Genomic DNA, 18,957 nt, shown 5'->3' with positions numbered 1-18,957 from the left:
TGTGATATTGTAATTGCTCTGCTGCGCTGTAACTTTGGGTGTGGTGAATTTGTTGTTCCACCCCTGTGGCCCGCTGAACACTTGAAGCCGGGCCAGAGGTGTCTCGAAGACGCCGCATTAGAAAAGGAAAACAAACATGTGTTACCAGATGGTGCTCTTGGATTATTGAGTCGCGTTTATCAATATCCTCCTAATCTTTTACCTTGGTGTTGTACGGTTATCTTTGGGACAGATCCTTGATTTACAACAGCCAATGACACCAAATTGTAGTGATGTTGACTTTTTTTATGAGAGTAATATGAGTTCTAACAGCCAACTCTATCTATTTGGCATGTTGTTGAGTTGATGTTGTGTAATAACTCAGTTCAACTGTGTTATGGACAGAAGTTAGGACTGCTACATTTAGGACTCCAACATTTATAGACTGCTAGTGAAGGTCCCACCTGCTCTTCTCATAAGAGGAAACGCGATGAGAAGGAGCTGAACCATAGAAATAGAATTCCAGTAATTCTATTTCTAAGGGCTCAACTTATGGTATATTAAAGCATAGTTAGGTCATGGGAAAGGTCTCTGAAGTTTCTTCGTCTCTGCAAATACACTACATGACCAGAAGTATGTGGACACCTGCTCGTCGAACATCTCTTTCCAAAATCATGGGCAATAATATGGAGTTGGTCCCCCCCTTAGCTTTTTTTAACAGCCTCCACTCTTTTCAGGGAAGGCTTTCCACTAGATGTTGGAACATTGCTGCGGGGACTTGCTTCCATTCAGCCACAAGCGTTAGTGAGGTCGGGCACTGATGTTGGGCAATTAGGCCTGGCTCGCAGTCGGCGTTCCAATTCATCTCAAAGGTGTTTGATGGGGTTGAGGTCAGGGCTCTGGGCAGGCCAGTAAAGTTCTTCCCCACTCTCGACAAACCATTTCTGTATGGACCTCACTTTGCATGGTAGCATTGTCATGCTGAAACAGGAAAGGGCCTTTACCAAACTGTTGCCATAAAGTTGGTTAGCACAGAATTGTCTAAAATGTCATTGTATGCTGTAGCGTTAAGATTTCCCTTCACTGGAACTAAGGGGCCTCGCCCGAACCATGAAAAACAGCCAAGACCATTATTTATCCTCCACCAAACGTTACAGTTGGGACTATGTATTGGGGCAGGTAGCATTCTCATGGCATCCGCCAAACCCAGATTTGTCATTCAGACTGCCAGATGGTGAAGCGTGATTCATCACTCCAGAGAATGCATTTCCACTGCTCCAGAGTCCAATGGCGGCGATCTTTACACCACTCCAGCCGACGCTTGGCATTGCACATGGTGATCTTAGGCTTGTGTGCGGCTGCTCGGCCATGGAAACCCATTTCATGAAAATCCCGACAAACAGTTATTGTGCTGACGTTGCTTCCAGAGGCAGTTTGGAATTCGGTAGTGAATGTTGCAACCGAGGACAGACGATTTTTATGCTCTACGCGCTTCAGCACTTCGTGGCTGAGTGGTTGTTGCGCCTAAACATTTCCACTTCACAATAAGAGCACTTACAGTTGACCGGGGCACCTCTAGCAGGGCAGAAATTTGACAAACTGACTTGTTGGAAAGGTGGCGTCCTATGACGGTGCCACGTTGAAAGTCACTGAGCTCTTCGGTAAGGGCATTCTAATGCCAGTGTTTGTCTATGGAGATTGCATGGCGGTGGCTCGATTTTATACACTTGTCAGCAACAGGTGTGGCTGAAATAGCCGAATCCACTAATTTAAAGGGGTGTCCACATACTTACGTTTATATATAGTGTATATATTGCTTCACTTGAGTTTCTGGTGATTTTTCTTGGCATTGTTACTTCCTATAGTGTCCTTGCGTTCAGCCTTTGCATTCATAAATGTACACCTTTACCATTAATCTCTCCCTCCAGCACATCTGTATAGGTGGTTTGACTCACTTCGTGGTTGACTTCATAGCTGTCAGTCATTGCCATTGGGCGTCGCCTGTCTCTCCTCACCTCCATAACGATGGCATGAGAGGATTTCAGGAACTGCTTATTTTCCCTCCCTCAGAGCATAGACTTAGAATACACGTTATTCAATGTTTAAGGAATGCCCCTCTTTGCTTTCCTCAAAAATAAAATCAAAATCTGAAAAATGTACAAGAATTGTACTGAAATATTGCAGTCGTAGAGCAAAAATAATGTTCTCACGCTTCCAGTTAAGAGATACACTACTTCCATTTGGATTATGGCTGATCTATCCCTCTACGGTTGCTATAGGGTTGCTATTGAACTAGGGTTGCTATAGGGTTGCTATTGAACTAGGGTTGCTATAGGGTTGCTATTGAGCTTGGGTTGCTATAGGGTTGCTATTGAGCTTGGGTTGCTATAGGGTTGCTATTGAACTAGGGTTGCTATAGGGTTGCTATTTAACTAGGGTTGCTATAGGGTTGCTATTGAGCTTGGGTTGCTATAGGGTTGCTATTGAACTAGGGTTGCTATAGGGTTGCTATTGAACTAGGGTTGCTATAGGGTTGCTATTGAGCTTGGATTGCTATAGGGTTGCTATTGAGCTTGGGTTGCTATAGGGTTGCTATTGAACTAGGGTTGCTATAGGGTTGCTATTGAACTAGGGTTGCTATAGGGTTGCTATTGAACTAGGGTTGCTATAGGGTTGCTATTGAGCTTGGGTTGGTATAGGGTTGCTATTGAACTAGGGTTGATATAGGGTTGCTATAGGGTTGCTATTGAGCTTGGATTGCTATAGGGTTGTTATTGAGCTTAGGTTGCTATAGGGTTGCTATTGAACTAGGGTTGCTATAGGGTTGCTATTGAACTAGGGTTGCTATAGGGTTGCTATTGAACTAGGGTTGCTATAGGGTTGCTATTGAGCTTGGGTTGCTATAGGGTTGCTATTGAGCTTGGGTTGCTATAGGGTTGCTATTGAACTAGGGTTGCTATAGGGTTCCTATTGAACTAGGGTTGCTATAGGGTTGCTATTGAGCTTGGGTTGCTATAGGGTTGCTATTGAGCTTGGGTTGCTATAGGGTTGCTATTGAACTAGGGTTGCTATAGGGTTGCTATTGAACTAGGGTTGCTAAAGGGTTGCTATTGAACTAGGGTTGCTATAGGGTTGCTATAGTGTTGCTATTGAACTAGGGTTGCTATTGAACTAGGGTTGCTATAGAGTTGCTATAGGGTTGCTATTGAACTAGGGTTGCTATAGGGTTTCTATTGAACTAGGGTTGCTATAGAGTTGCTATAGGGTTGCTATTGAACTAGGGTTGCTATAGGGTTGCTATTGAACTAGGGTTGCTATAGAGTTGCTATAGGGTTGCTATAGTATTTTAACCAGAGGGTCTACTTTATGTATTTTATTTGCCCGCTTACCTCACTTTTCAAAATGTTTAAACTATTGAATATATCTTTATATATTCTCTATTAGGCTGCTATTCACACATCTGCTCAAACCTAACAACTTACATTGACTGCTGGGAGAGCTGTACTGTAGGTTATAGTAGGTCATTAAGATGGGTACCACACACATGACAGTTGGTTTAAGGATTCAGTTAAAGAGCTTCGGGATAGTTCCCTTTCTGGTTCTCCAGCTAAAGCCTGCAGAATGGACAGACCCTGCTATGTTGCTGTCTCTGACTACTGTGTCCCTGGAATCACAAAGAGCTCCCTTGTGGAGAGATCAGCTCATAGACAGTCCATTTGATGATGGCTAGAGAGGAACGACAATGTTGGAAAGTTACTGCTGATATTGATGTCCAGAGCTGTTAAGAGAAAGGACCCTTTCTTTTCTCAGCCACAAACAAGCTAAATAAATTACAGCAGGCTGCTTCGACGAATGGCAGTTCTTCCAGGAATTCTTTCCCCTCCTGTTCCGCTCAGCGGAAAGAATGCGACTGATTTATTCTCTCCAGATGGAGAGGTTTTTATGGGCAAAATGTGGATATTAAATCTCCTTATTGTGTGTTCATTTGTGCTGTGCCCGCTGTGCCTGTGTGCATAATTTTGTGTGTGTGTTTGTTGGTTTAAATGTTGACTAAGTTGATTTTCAGGACGCCTGTCTAAAAATATAATACAACGAAGCCTCTTCAGGTTGCAATGCAAATTCTACTCAAGTCACTGCCAGTAAGGAAGGGTATCTTGTGTCAGTTTTGTTTTGGGGACGGTTGCTGGGGCAACAGCCACGTTCTTTCGACCTCAGCCACAGACAGTACTGTATTTGCCTAGTCTGTGTCCCATTTACAGGCGGCGTCTCTATGGCAACACGTGGATCAGCATGACCACTCCCGTGTGTGGTTTTGTAGTCGCTGAATGTCGCTGAGTCATAGCACAAACATTCCCAAGGTTTTTATTGTGCTTTTGCTCCCTCAACACCGACTCAACTGCTGTCCTTTTTGTTTTACTGTGGGACACTTTTGAGTGTGAGACTTAGTCTTTGTCACCCAGGTCCTTCCTCTACTGTGGCTTTCCCCTGCTGTGTAGTTGAACTTCATTAATCATATCGACACTGTGGAATGAGTGCTTCCCTCTGGTCTGGCGCAGCCGCCGGGCTCTGGGTGGCGCAAACGGGCCGAGCCCGGTTTTGGCTGGCACTCCCGGCCCGACGGACATTTTCTCCCTGCTCCTCCATCTTAGTTCCATTTCAAACTCCGACAGGAAGTGCAGGAGATAATCAATAACACTTATCACTCCAGAAACGGCCTTGTGAAAAGTGTAAGAAGAAGTTCATGATAAGGTATTGGTTGTAGTGCGTCTTATGCAAATAATGTTGATGCAACTCTTAGTGAACAGTGTCCATGTTATCTTAAGCAATTCCACACTGCTCTTGTGATTTAAAAATGGCAATAATGCTACAGGCGTTTCTACATGTTCAAATGAGGCCCAGAGTTGGAAAACCTTTATAAGAGAGTCATCACCAGTGCACTCTGGGAAAGCAAGTAGAGACAGGTCTGACGCCTGCACAATTATTTTAGTGTTGAAATTTGCACAATGGTGTTTAACTTATCTTTCCTATCTTGATCTTATCCTTCAAAGTGCGTTGTTAAATCCACTGAGAAGGCATCCAGCCGAGTGCACTGACTCATATCCATGTGTCCCAAATGTGTTGCGAATGTTATCTTCCAGCCCAGGTCCTCTTCAAAAATGTTAACAATTTGGGTAATCCTTCCTCAGCCACTCAAAACAAAGAAAGTATTGATTATTAATCCAGGTTTTAACTGTTATGGAGGCTTGAGTAAGGGAGGATATCTGGATCTCTTGTCACTTTCTCCCTAGGCCTCAACACTCCTTTCAGCCTCCAACTGTCTGCAGAAGAACAGAATGTTTCTTTTAACAACCAGGACAAGGCCTAATTGCTCTCCTCCATGAACTCAGGGATGAGTAGGATAGAATAGAAGAGAGGCGAAGATTGACTGTGGGGTGAACTTGGGTAACAATGCAATACTGCATTGCTGCTTTTACTGAGTAAGACTGGGTATAAGCGAAGCAGGCCAGAATTACTCCTTGCTTTTGTCCCTCCTCTAGTTTTCTCTTTGCCTCTCTATCGCTCCGTGGCAATGTCCGACCTTCGTCTTAATCAACAAGGCTGAAATTTGTGAGGCCTCCAGGGACAAGGCGCCCTGTGTGTGTGTGTGTGTGTCTGGTCTGACAGAGTGTTTCTGGAACAATGTGTGTGTGCTCTTAGATGTATGGGGTATGGGGTAATGAGAGAGCGAGAGAGAGGGGTGGGCAGGCAGGAGCCAGAGGAGGACACATTGGTTCTTGGCAAGGCCTCAGATTTATGGTGTAGGTCTACTCAGATGTTGCTTTGTCTTTATGGGCACATTGGGCATAAGATGAAAAGAAGCCCTTGTTCCATCCACCCCCTCCTTCTCTTCCTTGTCACATCTTGCATGCAGTGTGGATCTACAAGACAAGACGGGCAATAGGATTCACATGGGGGAGAAGAGTGGTTCAATTCTGGCCTAAGGCAGTGGAGGTGGTGGAAGGTTTAGTGTCGTCTATATGGTCTAGAGGGTTGGAGTGGATGGACCCAGGAGAACCTGAGGTGACACTGAGAGGTCAAAGCGCCACGGACATGGCTGAGAGGTCAATGGGCGACCCACTGGGAGACCGCTTCTGGTGCGGGACGAAGAAAGGTAGGTGACAAACCCGACTGATAAAACATTGCTAAGAATGGTATGAGACAAACCAGACTGATGCGACATTCCTAAGAAAGGTTGGAGACAAACCAGACTGATGCGACATTCCTAAGAATGGTATGAGACAAACCAGACTGATGCGACATTCCTAAGAATGGTATGAGACAAACCAGACTGATGCGACATTCCTAAGAATGGTTTGAGACAAACCAAACTGATGCGACATTCCTAAGAATGGTATGAGACAAACCAGACTGATGCGACATTCCTAAGAAAGGTTGGAGACAAACCAGACTGATGCGACATTCCTAAGAATGGTATGAGACAAACCAGACTGATGCGACATTCCTAAGAATGGTATGAGTAAAACCAGACTGATGCGACATTCCTAAGAAAGGTAGGAGACAAACCAGACTGATGTGACATTCCTAAGACAGGTAGGAGACAAACCAGACTGATGCGACATTCCTAAGAATGGTATGAGACAAACCAGACTGATACGACATTCCTAAGACAGGTAGGAGACAAACCAGACTGATGCGACATTCCTAAGACAGGTAGGATCAAACCAGACTGATGCGACATTCCTAAGAAAGGTAGGAGGCAAACCAGACTGATACGACATTCCTAAGAATGGTTTGAGACAAACCAGACTGATGCGACATTCCTAAGAATGGTTTGAGACAAACCAGACTGATGCGACATTCCTAAGAATGGTATGAGACAAACCAGACTGATGCGACATTCCTAAGACAGGTAGGAGACAAACCAGACTGATGCGACATTCGTAAGACAGGTAGGAGACAAACCAGACTGATGCGACATTCCTAAGAAAGGTAGGAGGAAAACCAGACTGATACGACATTCCTCAGAGGTAGAGGTGAGAATAGACATGAGAAGGGGGGGGGGTGAAAGACAGAGTGGGTGCGTGGATGGAAGCCAGCTAGCTGTTTATCTTTCCTTTGGACAGGTGGATGGTTGAGGTGCATGCCTCGAAGTCTTGGTCAGAGCACTCCTCCCTCTCCCACATTCTTTTTTTCCAGTTGCTTTTCAGTTTCCCACATACCTTCTATTGCGCATTTACATAGGTTTTGAAGGCATACATTCTGCAGGTACTGCCATCAGCCAGGTGTGTGACTGAGATGTATTTATTTTGGTTCAATTATAAATACGATAGAGTTTGTGGCTACTTTTACGTTCTAAGCGTGACTGAAATATGACATGCCCTGCTTTACATTCGATGTAGTCTGTCATCTGTCATGTAGTAGAGAGATTGAGGGATTGATATGAGAGATTATTGGACCCCCACAGTCTGCCTGTCAATGGTTAATCCTGACTGGCGCAAAGTGAAGTAATCATCCTGATGTTTTGGCTGCTGCAGAGCTGTGCCGTGTGGAAATCTATGGCTCCCACAGGGGATCTGGGAATGAGGAGGACTGTTTCACACTCCCTGCTGACATCAGATCCCTGTGTCTGCTGGAACTTGTTTACCAAACTTTCAAACCTGATTCTCATTACGAAATGCAAAGTGGGATTTTTGGCACGCGTCTTACTTTTTCTCCTCGGAATTGAAACATTGATGTGAAATGAAGCATTGCTCGATAGTCGGACAGGTTTTACAGTAATAATGATGGAGTTGATAAACTTTACACCTTAATGTAATACACTGTAAATCTGTCAGACTCCCTTATGGGCCCGTGGTTTCAGTCCTTGCTCATTGGGCTCCTCGGCCAGGATCTGCAGGGGGCGCAGTTCCAGTTAGGTTGGTCAGGGAGCGCACCACTGTCCCCCACCGAATCTCGGCTCATTAGATTAGACAAGTAGCAACACTGGAAGTGGTAGAGGTGCTTATTTTCTGACTTCATATTTCTTTCCACTCTGGAAAAGGAGAAGTCGTTGTGATCCATGACTCATGGAGTTGATATTTTTACCTCGAGCTCTGCACCCAATTTATAGGTTTTCCATGTGTGTTTCGTGCCTCTGAGAACTCAGCCAAGCTGCTCTCCCTTAACACCTACGCTGCTGCTAAAAGGATTATTGATTACATTTTATTAATACCACTACGCTGCTGTTTATTGATTATTGATTGCCATTATTAGTATCTATTTATCCTGCCCAGTGGTCACTTACTCCTGTTTATATTACCGGTAGTATATTACCATAAGTATTTCTACGTATATTCTTGCTACTACTCACTTTTCAGCCCTGTTAACATGCATATCCACCTATCACGCCTACGCTGACACTCTCGCACACACACACTAACACCTACACACACGTTCACCATCACACACCCGCCCACCACTTATTCTGCCGACGCGTTATTTATTCATATTCTTATTATTTATCCTGCTACCAGTCATTTTCTCCTAAGGTCGTGCCCACATGTACATATCTACCTATTCCATGTACATATCTACCACTATTCCAGTATGCCCGCCCATTGTACTGGCACTGACCCTGTATATAGCTTACATTCTCCTTTTTATTTCATTTCAATGTATTGTTATACTAGGTTGATATTGAATACTGCACTGTTTGGAAGCGCTCGCAAGTTAAGCATTTCACTGTACTTGCGCATGTGAAAAATACAACTTGAAAACTTCCTCTTGTGTAACTCACAATAGCCTATTCTTCAGATGTGACATCAGCATAATGTTTTTATATAGGTGAACTCTGCCCAAGAGAAAAGTTCTTGGCACACCCACATTTTATGCAGAAGCTTAGTTTTTACCACTTAGCCATTCTGACTTGCTTTACTTGGTTCCAAAACGATTTCATTTATTAGGCAGCGTCTGGAGACAGTTCTAGCTGGGCCGAGTTTGCAGAACAGCTCCTGGAGTTTGCCATTGATCTCCGCACAATATGTGTTTCTCTCTCTCTCTCTCTCTCTGTTTACCTCTCATGGACTCAACACCCTCTGTGTCAACATGCCATAACTTTCTCCCCTTCCATTCGAAGTTTAATTTCGATTAGCCGAGAACAGTCAACTTGTTTATTTTCCTCTCAATGTGTGGAATGCCAATGGCACCTCTTTTTCTCTCCTTTTCCTTCCCTCTTTTAGCCAGCTCATGAACAAAACACTGCTCTTTTGTCTGCAACAGTCCTTTGTCGTTTTTCAGCCTTTCCTTGTGGTGATCTTACCGACAGAGGCTGTCCATTGCGATGCCAACTCACCCACCACACCTCTCTTTTCTTTTCCTCTGCTTTAGAATCTCATGCCAAGTCACACCAGGGACGCTGAAGCCGTCCATTTTGGATCTCACAAGATCATCCCAATTTAGTCGCCCGCTTCGTGCCAGGGGTTAATCTATGCTGCTCTGGCCCTCTTGCATTTCAAAGGTGCCATTCAAGGCTGGCCAAGGTGCACATTAAGGGCCCGTGAAGCTCCCATTAACAAGACACACTGTATATCAAGGTCACCTCAGTGAATGACCAATCTGGCCCTTAATGTCGCTTGATGCCACTCGGGTCATAAACCATTTTATAACAAGTGACCAGTCAACCTGTTGACCTATTTTGAAAGGATCCTCCTGGATATAGTCATATTGACATCAACATTAATCACCATGTCCACGGTTGCCTTGTTACCCCAACCTATAAGTTTGTGATTTTCTCTCTGTAAGTAGCCCGTTTTAAGAGGTGTTATCGGGGTAAAAGCACCCCTCCAGCTGGTTACAGTACTCCCCCAGTCGAGAGATTCCGGGGGGAGCGAGGTGACATGCGAGTCACACACGTCAGCTCTTGTTCAGAGTGGACAGCTGGACGCTTGTCCCAATCTGAGGGGGGTCATCCTCAAAACCAGATCAAGCAAGCACAAAAGCAATAGGGGTTGTAAATGTGTAATTGCACAGGACAGTAGTCCAACCTAACACCAGTGTCTGGAGATGTCTGGAGATGAGAACTCTTATTCCCTGTAATGATACTGATATCGAAAGTGAAAGTTAGTAATGGTAAAGAAAGTCTGCTTCCTTACTGTAATGTATTTGCTATGCAAATAATAAAACTGGCAAATTATTTGTTGCAGCCCATGCTCTAGTGAAAGCAAATGGCTGTCAATTCCAGGGTTGCAGAGAGGACCACGTGTCCACTTGAGTCACTGCAGTCCCAAAATGCCTTCCAACAACATTCTACCACAGAAGCACTTTCTACCACAAAACAAAATACACAAGATTCCCCATCATTACCCTCATACCCCTTGCTGTATTCAATTGCATTTAAAAGTCAGCACTCAGATATACAGTGCATTCGGAAAGTATTCCGACCCCTTTACTTTTTCAACATTTTGTTACATTACAGCCCTATTTTAAAATGGATTAAATAAATGTTTTTTCTCATCTGGGGCGGCAGGTAGCCTAGTGGTTAGAGCGTTGGGCCAGTAACCGAAAGGTTGCTGGATCGAATCCCCAAGCTGACAAAGTAAAAATCTGTCGTTCTGCCCCTGAACAAGGGGCAAAATCTGTTCCCCGGAAGGCTGTGTTTAAATAAAAATGTGTTCTTAACTGACTTACCTAGTTAAACAAAGGTTAAATATATATTTTTAATATATATATCTACACACAATACCCCACAATGACAAAGCGAAAACAACAGTTTTTTTGAAATACCTTATTTACATAAGTATTCAGACCCTTTGTTATGAGACTCTAAATTGAGCTCGGATGCATCCTGTTTCCATTGATCACCCTTGAAATGTTTCTACAACTTGATTGGACAGATTCAATTGATTGGACATGCCTTGCAAAGGCACACACCTGTTTATATAAGGTCCCACAGTTGACAGTGCATGTCAGAGCAAAAATCACGTGCCAGGGCACAGATCTGGGAAAGGGTACTAAAGAATTTCTGCAGCATTGAAGGTTCCCAAGAACACAGTGACCTCCATTCTTAAACTGAAGAAGTTTGAAACCACCAAGACTCTTCCTAGAACTGGCCGCACGGGGGAGAAGGGCCTTGAGGAGACCAAGAACCCGATGGTCACTCTGACAGAGCTCCAGAGTTCCTCTGTGGAGATGGGTCATTCTGGAAGGTTCTCCCATCTCTGCAGCACTCAACCAATCAGGCCTTTATGGTAGAGTGGTCAGACGGAAGCCACTCCTCAGTAAAAGGCAGATGAAATCCCGCTTGGAGTTTGCCAAAAGGCACCTAAAGGACTCTCAGACCATGAGAAACAAGATTTTCTGGTCTGATGATGTCAAGCGTCACGTCTGGAGGAAACCTGGCACCATCCCTACGGTGAAGCATGTTGGTGGCAGTATCATGCCGGGGGGGGGGGGGGGGATGTTTTTCAGCGGCAGGAACTATGAGACTAGTCAGGATCGAGGGAAAGTTGAACAGAGCAAAGTACAGAGAGAACCTTGATGAAAACCTACTCCATAGCGCTCAGGACCTCGGACTGGGGTGAAGGTTCACCTTCCAAATGGACAAAAAACCCAAAGCACACAGCCAAGACAACACAGGAATGGCTTCGGGACAAGTCTCTGAATGTCCGTGAGTGGCCCGACTTGAAACCGATCGCATATCTCAAGAGAGACCTGAAAATAGCTGTGCATCGACGGTCCCAATCCAACCTGACAGAGCTTGAGAGGATCTGCAGAGAAGAATGGGAGAAACTTCCCAAATACATGTGTCAAGCTTGTAGCGTCATACCCAAGAAGACTCGATGCTAATTGCTGCCAAAGGTGCTTCAACAAAGTACTGAGTAAAGGGTCTGAATGCTTCTGTAAATGTGATATTTCAGTGTTTTGTTTTTAATAAATTTGGCAAAATGTCTAAAAACCAGTTTTTGCTTAATCATTATGGGGTACTGTGTGTAGATTGATGAGGGATTTAAAAAAATTAAAAAAATTAGAATAAGGCTGTAACGTAACAAAATGTGGAAAAGTCAAAGGGTCTGAATACTGTCCGAATGCACTGTAATTCATTCCAGTTCATTCTTCAACATTAGAAAGCTCCCTAGCCTCCCCAGCATTGGCTGATCTAGTGGAGGGAAGCATACTGTAAGTGAGTTACTTAAGAAATAAGGCCCGAGCGGGTGTGGTATATGGCGAATATGCCACGGCTAAGGGCTGTTCTTACACACAACGCAAGGCGGAGTGCCTGGATGCAGCCCTTAGCCATGGTATATTGGCCATATACCACAAACCCCTGAGGTGCCTTATTGCTATTATAAACTGGTTACCAATGTAATTAGACCAGTAAAAATAAATGTTTTGTCATAGCCGTGGTATACGGTGTGATATATCACGGCTGTCAGCCAATCAGCATTCGTGGCTCGAACTGTTATTGTGAAGTGGAAATGTCTAGAGGCAACAAAGGCTCAGCCACGAGGTGGTAGGCCACACCAGCTCACAGAATGAGACAGTCGAGTGCTAAAGTGCATAGAAATTGTCTGTCCTCGGTTGCAACACACACTACTGAGTTCCAAACTGCCTCTGGAACCAACGTCATCACGAATTGTTCTTTGGGAGCTTCATGAAATGGCTTTCCATGGCCGAGCAGCCGCACACAAGCCTAAGATCACCATGCACAATGCCAAGCGTTGGCTGCAGTGCTGTAAAGTTCGCCACCATTGGATTTTAGAGCAGTGTAAACGTATTCTCTGGAGTGATGAATCACGCTTCCATCTGGCAGTCTGGCGGACGAATCTGGGTTTGGTGGATGCCAGGAGAACGCTACCTGCCCCAATGCGTAGTGCCAACTGTAAAGTTTGGTGGAGGAGAAATAATGGTCTGGGGTTGTTTTTCATGGTTCTGGCTAGGGAAATCTTAAGGCTACAGCAAACAATGACATTGTAGACGGTTCTGTGCTTCCAACTTTGTGGCAATAGTTGTGGAAGGCCCACAAAGAGAGGTCCATACAGAAATGGTTTGTTGAGATTGGTGTGGAAGAATTTGACTGGCCTGCACAGAGCCCTGACCTCTACCCCATCGAACACCTTTAGGATGAATTGGAACGCAGACTGCGAGCCAGGCCTAATCGCCCAACATCAGTGCCTGACCTCACTAATGAAATTGTGGCTGAATGGAAGCAAGTCCCCGCAAGTCCCCAAAAGTCCTAGCTCTAATTCAGAGCATGTGGGCTCGTAATGATCTGTGGTCTTTTTAGTCATCTACAGACCTATCATAGGTCAGTTAGACTACCTGCAGTACTGTTGGGAACTTACTACCTGGATGTGGTTTGTACCATTATTCGCAGGAGAGAACTTTAATGTTTTGCTGGTGAACTCAGCAGTCAATGGCTGAGTCTTGTGATGTTGTCAGTGATGAAGCATCCTGTTGACTTGCTCTCTTTATTTTCTCTCTTACATTCTTCCTCCCAGAGACAGATTGTGGGGGTCTCAGTCATTTATTAGCAGCTGTAATTACATCTACTAGCCACATGAATTTGAGCTTCAGTTGATTCCCGGACATATTACTCTCAATGCAACAGATACACACAACTGGTCTCTAAGACATATCCTGATGACCTTTGTTTTTCCCTGGAATGGCTTGGAGTCTGATATCAGAGTGGGCAGGCCGTAGGCACGTGTCTTTGACGGACCATTGAGCCCCAGAGCACAGAGCCTTTACAGTGGGCATGGAGCCCAGTCAGAGTCCCTGGTGTGTGTGCTGACATGTCTATTCTGGGCAGAGTGGGTTGTCTGACACATCTAAGCAGACTTACCAGGAACAGGATCTGGCTGGAGTGGACTCTCCTACGATCTCGCCTCTCTCTCTCTCTCTCGTTTCTGATTATCTCGTTCTTCATCTCTATCTATTATCAATGTTGACTTCCACTCCCTGGCCCGACGTTGTCCCATTGCCAACTTCAGCAGTTCAGAGATAATGAACAGCTTATTCAGTACAGTGGAAACTCTTCCCTCTCTCTTAGACTTTTATTTCTGACCGTTCATTTGGCTGATAATGCAAACATACAGTATCAGCAATCATAAAGCAATTGCAACCATTACGCCCTGTTGAAAGACTGAATCGATGATCAGCTGTGTTATAGAGTGTTTGGAGGAAGGGGTTATACAGTGGGGGAAAAAAGTATTTGATCCCCTGCTGATTTTGTACGTTTGCCCACTGACAAAGAAAGGATCAGTCTATAATTTTAATGGTAGGTTTATTTGAACAGTGAGAGACAGAATAACAAAAAAATATCCAGAAAAACGCATGTAAAAAATGTAATAAATTGATTTGCATTTTAATGAGGGAAATAAGTATTTGACCCCCTCTCAATCAGAAAGATTTCTGGCTCCCAGGTGTCTTTTATACAGGTAACGAGCTGAGATTAGGAGCACACTCTTAAAGGGAGTGCTCCTAACCGCAGCTTGTTACCTGTAAAAAAGACACCTGTCCACAGAAGCAATCAATCAATCAGATTCCAAACTCTCCACCATGGCCAAGACCAAAGAGCTCTCCAAGGATGTCAGGGACAAGATTGTAGACCTACACAAGGCAGGAATGGGCTACAAGACCATCGCCAAGCAGCTTGGTGAGAAGGTGACAACATTTGGTGCGATTATTTGCAAATGGAAGGAACACAAAAGAACTGTCAATATCCCTCGGCCTGGGGCTCCATGCAAGATCTCACCTCGTGGAGTTGCAATGATCATGAGAACGGTGAGGAATCAGCCCAGAACTACACGGGAGGAACTTGTCAATGATCTCAAGGCAGCTGGGACCATAGTCACCAAGAAAACAATTGGTAACACACTACGCCGTGAAGGACTGAAATCCTGCAGCGCCCGCAAGGTACCCCTGCTCAAGAATACATATACATGCCCGTCTGAAGTTTGCCAATGAACATCTGAATGACTCAGAGGACAACTGGTGAAAGTGTTGTGGTTAGATGAGACCAAAATGGAGCTCTTTGACATCAACTCAACTCGCCGTGTTTGGAGGAGGAGGAATGCTGCCTATGACCCCAAGAACACCATCTCCACCGTCAAACATGGAGGTGGAAACATTATGCTTTGGGGGTGTTTTTCTGCTAAGGGGACAGGACAACTTCCCCGCATCAAAGGGACGATGGACGGGGCCATGTACCGTCAAATCTTGGGTGAGAACCTCCTTCCCTCAGCCAGGGCATTGAAAATGGGTCGTGGATGGGTATTCCAGCATGACAATGACCCAAAACACACGGCCAAGGCAACAAAGGAGAGGCTCAAGAAGAAGCACATTAAGGTCCTGGAGTGGCCTAGCCAGTCTCCAGACCTTAATCCCATAGAAAATCTGGGGAGGGAGCTGAATGTTCGAGTTGCCAAACGTCAGCCTCGAAACCTTAATGACTTTGAGAAGATCTGCAAAGAGGAGTGGGACAAAATCCCTCCTGAGATGTGTGCAAACCTGGTGGCCAACTACAAGAAACGTCTGACCTCTGTGATTGCCAACAAGGGTTTTGCCACCAAGTACTAAGTCATGTTTTGCAGAGGGGTCAAATACATATTTCCCTCATTAAAATGCAAATCATTTTATAACATTTTTGACGTGCGCTTTTCTGGATTTTTTTGTTATTCTGTCTCTCACTGTTCAAATAAACCTACTATTCAAATTATAGACTGATAATTTCTTTGTAAGTGGGCAAACATACAAAATCAGCAGGGGATCAAATACTTTTCCCCCCCACTGTATGTGGGTCTAGGCATTTAACCAGTTCATAGGTCATTGTGAGACAGTGGGTTGTTCAGTTAGCACTTTGTGCACAAACAGTGCATGAAATCCCACTGATGGGCAGTTCTAAGAGGAGGGCACAGGGCATGTGGATGCAAATTATCCCTAATGAGGAGTGCTGGCATGGGCAGAGGGGCACAGCTAGGGGACATGGCATGGCACAGTGAAATTGGGGGATGGTATTAAGGTGCCTATTGCCAGTTTATAGTTTTTAACAAGGAGCACATTTTCTTAAGGAAGTAATAGGGTCATCTCTGTTCATTATAACCTGATAGATCATGATCCTTTTGAAATGGATGATTAATTGGATACATTTCCTTTGAAAGCAAAAAATAAAATAGTGATTGATAGTGAGTTACAGAGCTGTCACTGTCATTGAAAGCAAGTCTAAGCAGCGGGAGATCTGTTCTATGTGCGCTGTTTCTATGCTTCCCTTGCTTAAGTTTAGTTTTTTTCTTCTTTTACTTTCAGTTTTGTACACCAGCTTCAAACAGCTGAAAATCCAATCTTTTTGCTTATTGAAAATATATTTCACAGTGGTTTAGATGGTACAATGATTCTCAACAGTCGTTTTGTCACAAACTGAAATTAGGTGAACTATTTGCATTTCAGCAACCAGGAAATGGGGGAGCGATTTCTGCATATTGCAACTTAATATGAATCATGTAGGAGTACAAACGCACAACTGCACAACCTTCCTTTCTCTGATTAGGCAGACTGTAGCATGCCAATGATAATCCATTCCATTTCTTTCGTAGTTGCAAGGAATGTGTTTGCAGTACATTACCTTCAGCATTCCTTGTGCTTTTATGCTATTAAATGTGGCCACTGACCCTTCTTGTGAAAGAGTTGCTAGTCTTGAGTTATGGTGTTTTATCATTTAGCTATCATGTTGGCAATAGAATAAGCATTCAAATGTTACCCACCTGACCCAGATTGTGATTTATAATGGAACGTTTTTGGATTTTACCTTCATTTAACGAGGCAAGTCAGTTAAGAACAAATTCTTATTTATAATGACAGCCTAGGAACAGTTGGTTAACTGCCTTGTTCAGGGGCAGAACAACAGATTTGTACCATGTCAGCTCAGGGATTCGAACTTGTAAACTTTCAGTTACTAGCCCAACACTCTAACCACTAGGCTAGCCTGCCGATTATGTAAAAAACAACAGTAATTGTGTGATGGTGGGGACACAGGCCTGTGTTCCAAACAAAACATCAAGTGTGCTTGCTTCAGTTCCTCAGTGGCAAAGCTAGGAGAGCTAAAAATAAAATAAAAACAAAGCACCGTGCTGTTGAAAGCTCTTTTCGTGAGTCATAAAAGTGCATTGAAACTACTTTCAAGTTTGGACAGGTTTGTGGTCACTTGGAGACACCAGTTAGTCCTCTCACTCAAACCCGTAATTGTTTTTTTTTCTTATCTTGCCCCTACTCCAAAATTACAGTGAATATTCATATTATGTTGAATGTATCCAGAGTATTTTCAGATGTTGTTATTGACAAATGCTGTGAAAAGTACGGTCAAAGTAAAATGCACATAAAATCAACATTGTAATGTTTGGATTCAGTCTTGTGTCAGGTGAACAGTTGTGTCCTCACCTTTTGGTCTGACAATTTCCCCATCATTTAGAAAGTCTTTCCTGTCAATTGCTACCCTGGTCATGCATATGCTTTTTATAATTCCTCTGTTAGAAAGATTTACATTTGTCGCTATATAATGCATAAAAACAAGTCTTCGGTGTTCATGAACTAGGCTATTATTGTGGCAGTATGCACTTTTTTAAATGAACGCCTTAGATCTAATTGCATGCAGTTAAATTTAACGAGCTGTCTGTATTCTAAAATGTAGACCTAAAGAGCGCAATTACATCAGGTGATTATTTAGGATGACTTGATTGGTGATGGAACGCTGACTTGTGCCTATTGTATAGTTTGGCTGAGAGCGCAATGCTAACTGTTGCAGACAGCTGTCTGTGAAGTGACAGTGGAGTCAAGATGCCCTGAATAACATATGTTATTTCTCTCTATATCCTGAAAGAGGAATTTTGAAGCATTTATGTAATCCTAAACTGCACAAAGCACATAAAGGCTTCATAATTCATAAAGGGCAGGTTAACTGACTGATATTATCTCATAGAACAAAACTGAGTGTTCATCCCAAAACCCTATTTTTCCCCATAGGAATGGCTGAACGAACCAGAGTTTACTCATTTCCGGGTTTTAGGACTACAAGCTGGTGAGCTTTATTTGACTTGCTCTGAACTGGAACACTGTCTTGTATGCCTGTCGCCATGGCGATGAAAAAGAAAACCTTTTTTGTGGTTGGAAATAGTAGCCTATGCGTTTCCTCATGGCATTTTTTTGTGTTGTCGCCACAGGCGTTACTCACATACTATCTATCCGTGAGTTTCAGACCCACGTGTTTGTTGTACCTGATAAGTGTGTGAACGGAATATAATTTAGACTAATGAAATGTTCTCTCTTCCCTTAAGGGCACTTTCTAGTTTTCCTCTCTTACACACATGAATGAATGAATGAATGAATGAGAGAGAGAGAGAGAGAGAGAGAGAGAGAGAGAGAGAGAGAGAGAGAGAGAGAGAGAGAGAGAGAGAGAGAGAGAGAATCTCGGGGAGGGTAATCTGATCTCATGTTCCTGGGTGCTGTGAAAGGTTAGCTATAATGTATAGGCTCTTTATATAGTCGAGTCAGGCAATACACGTTCACTGGCTATATCAGGGCATGAAGCCTCCATGTGAGCCGTTTGGACAGTGGGAATAGTGGTTCTTACAGCCTGTTGCATCACTTTAATGGGTTACATTGGGAGAAGTTGGTGAGATTCTTTTATTTCCTCTTCACCTGGTGCGCTAACAAAACACTGACATGAATAGAGTTGAATTAAATCAATTGTTTGATTAGATATATGCGTGCGATCTGGCTTTACCTCTTTGGCTTAAACAAGATGGATTAGTGAAGTAAGTTCAGTCCATAGGGCTATTTGTGCTTTCCACCCTGACTTGTCTAACTATCAAGTTACAGTATTCTAATTTTAGTCGGTCACATCAAAGCCTATGTCCATGTTACCTTAGCTGTGGCTATAGCCTATCTCTCTCTTATCTCTCACATGATCTATATGTGTCATACTATATACAAGAAGAAAGTGTGTTTACT

General features: G+C 43.8%; 1 protein-coding gene across 4 annotated transcripts in view; it reads left to right on the top strand.

The window, feature by feature from the left end:
• Nucleotides 1-18,957, top strand: part of LOC115177330 (plectin) — a 191,776-nt gene that overhangs the window by 75,081 nt on the left and 97,738 nt on the right. The window lies entirely within an intron of this gene.

This window comes from Salmo trutta, chromosome 37 (genome assembly GCF_901001165.1).
Source record: "Salmo trutta chromosome 37, fSalTru1.1, whole genome shotgun sequence".
NCBI classification, from domain to species: domain Eukaryota; kingdom Metazoa; phylum Chordata; class Actinopteri; order Salmoniformes; family Salmonidae; genus Salmo; species Salmo trutta.
The sequence above is the reverse complement of the archived record's forward strand: the minus strand, read 5'-3'. Positions and strand labels throughout refer to the sequence as shown.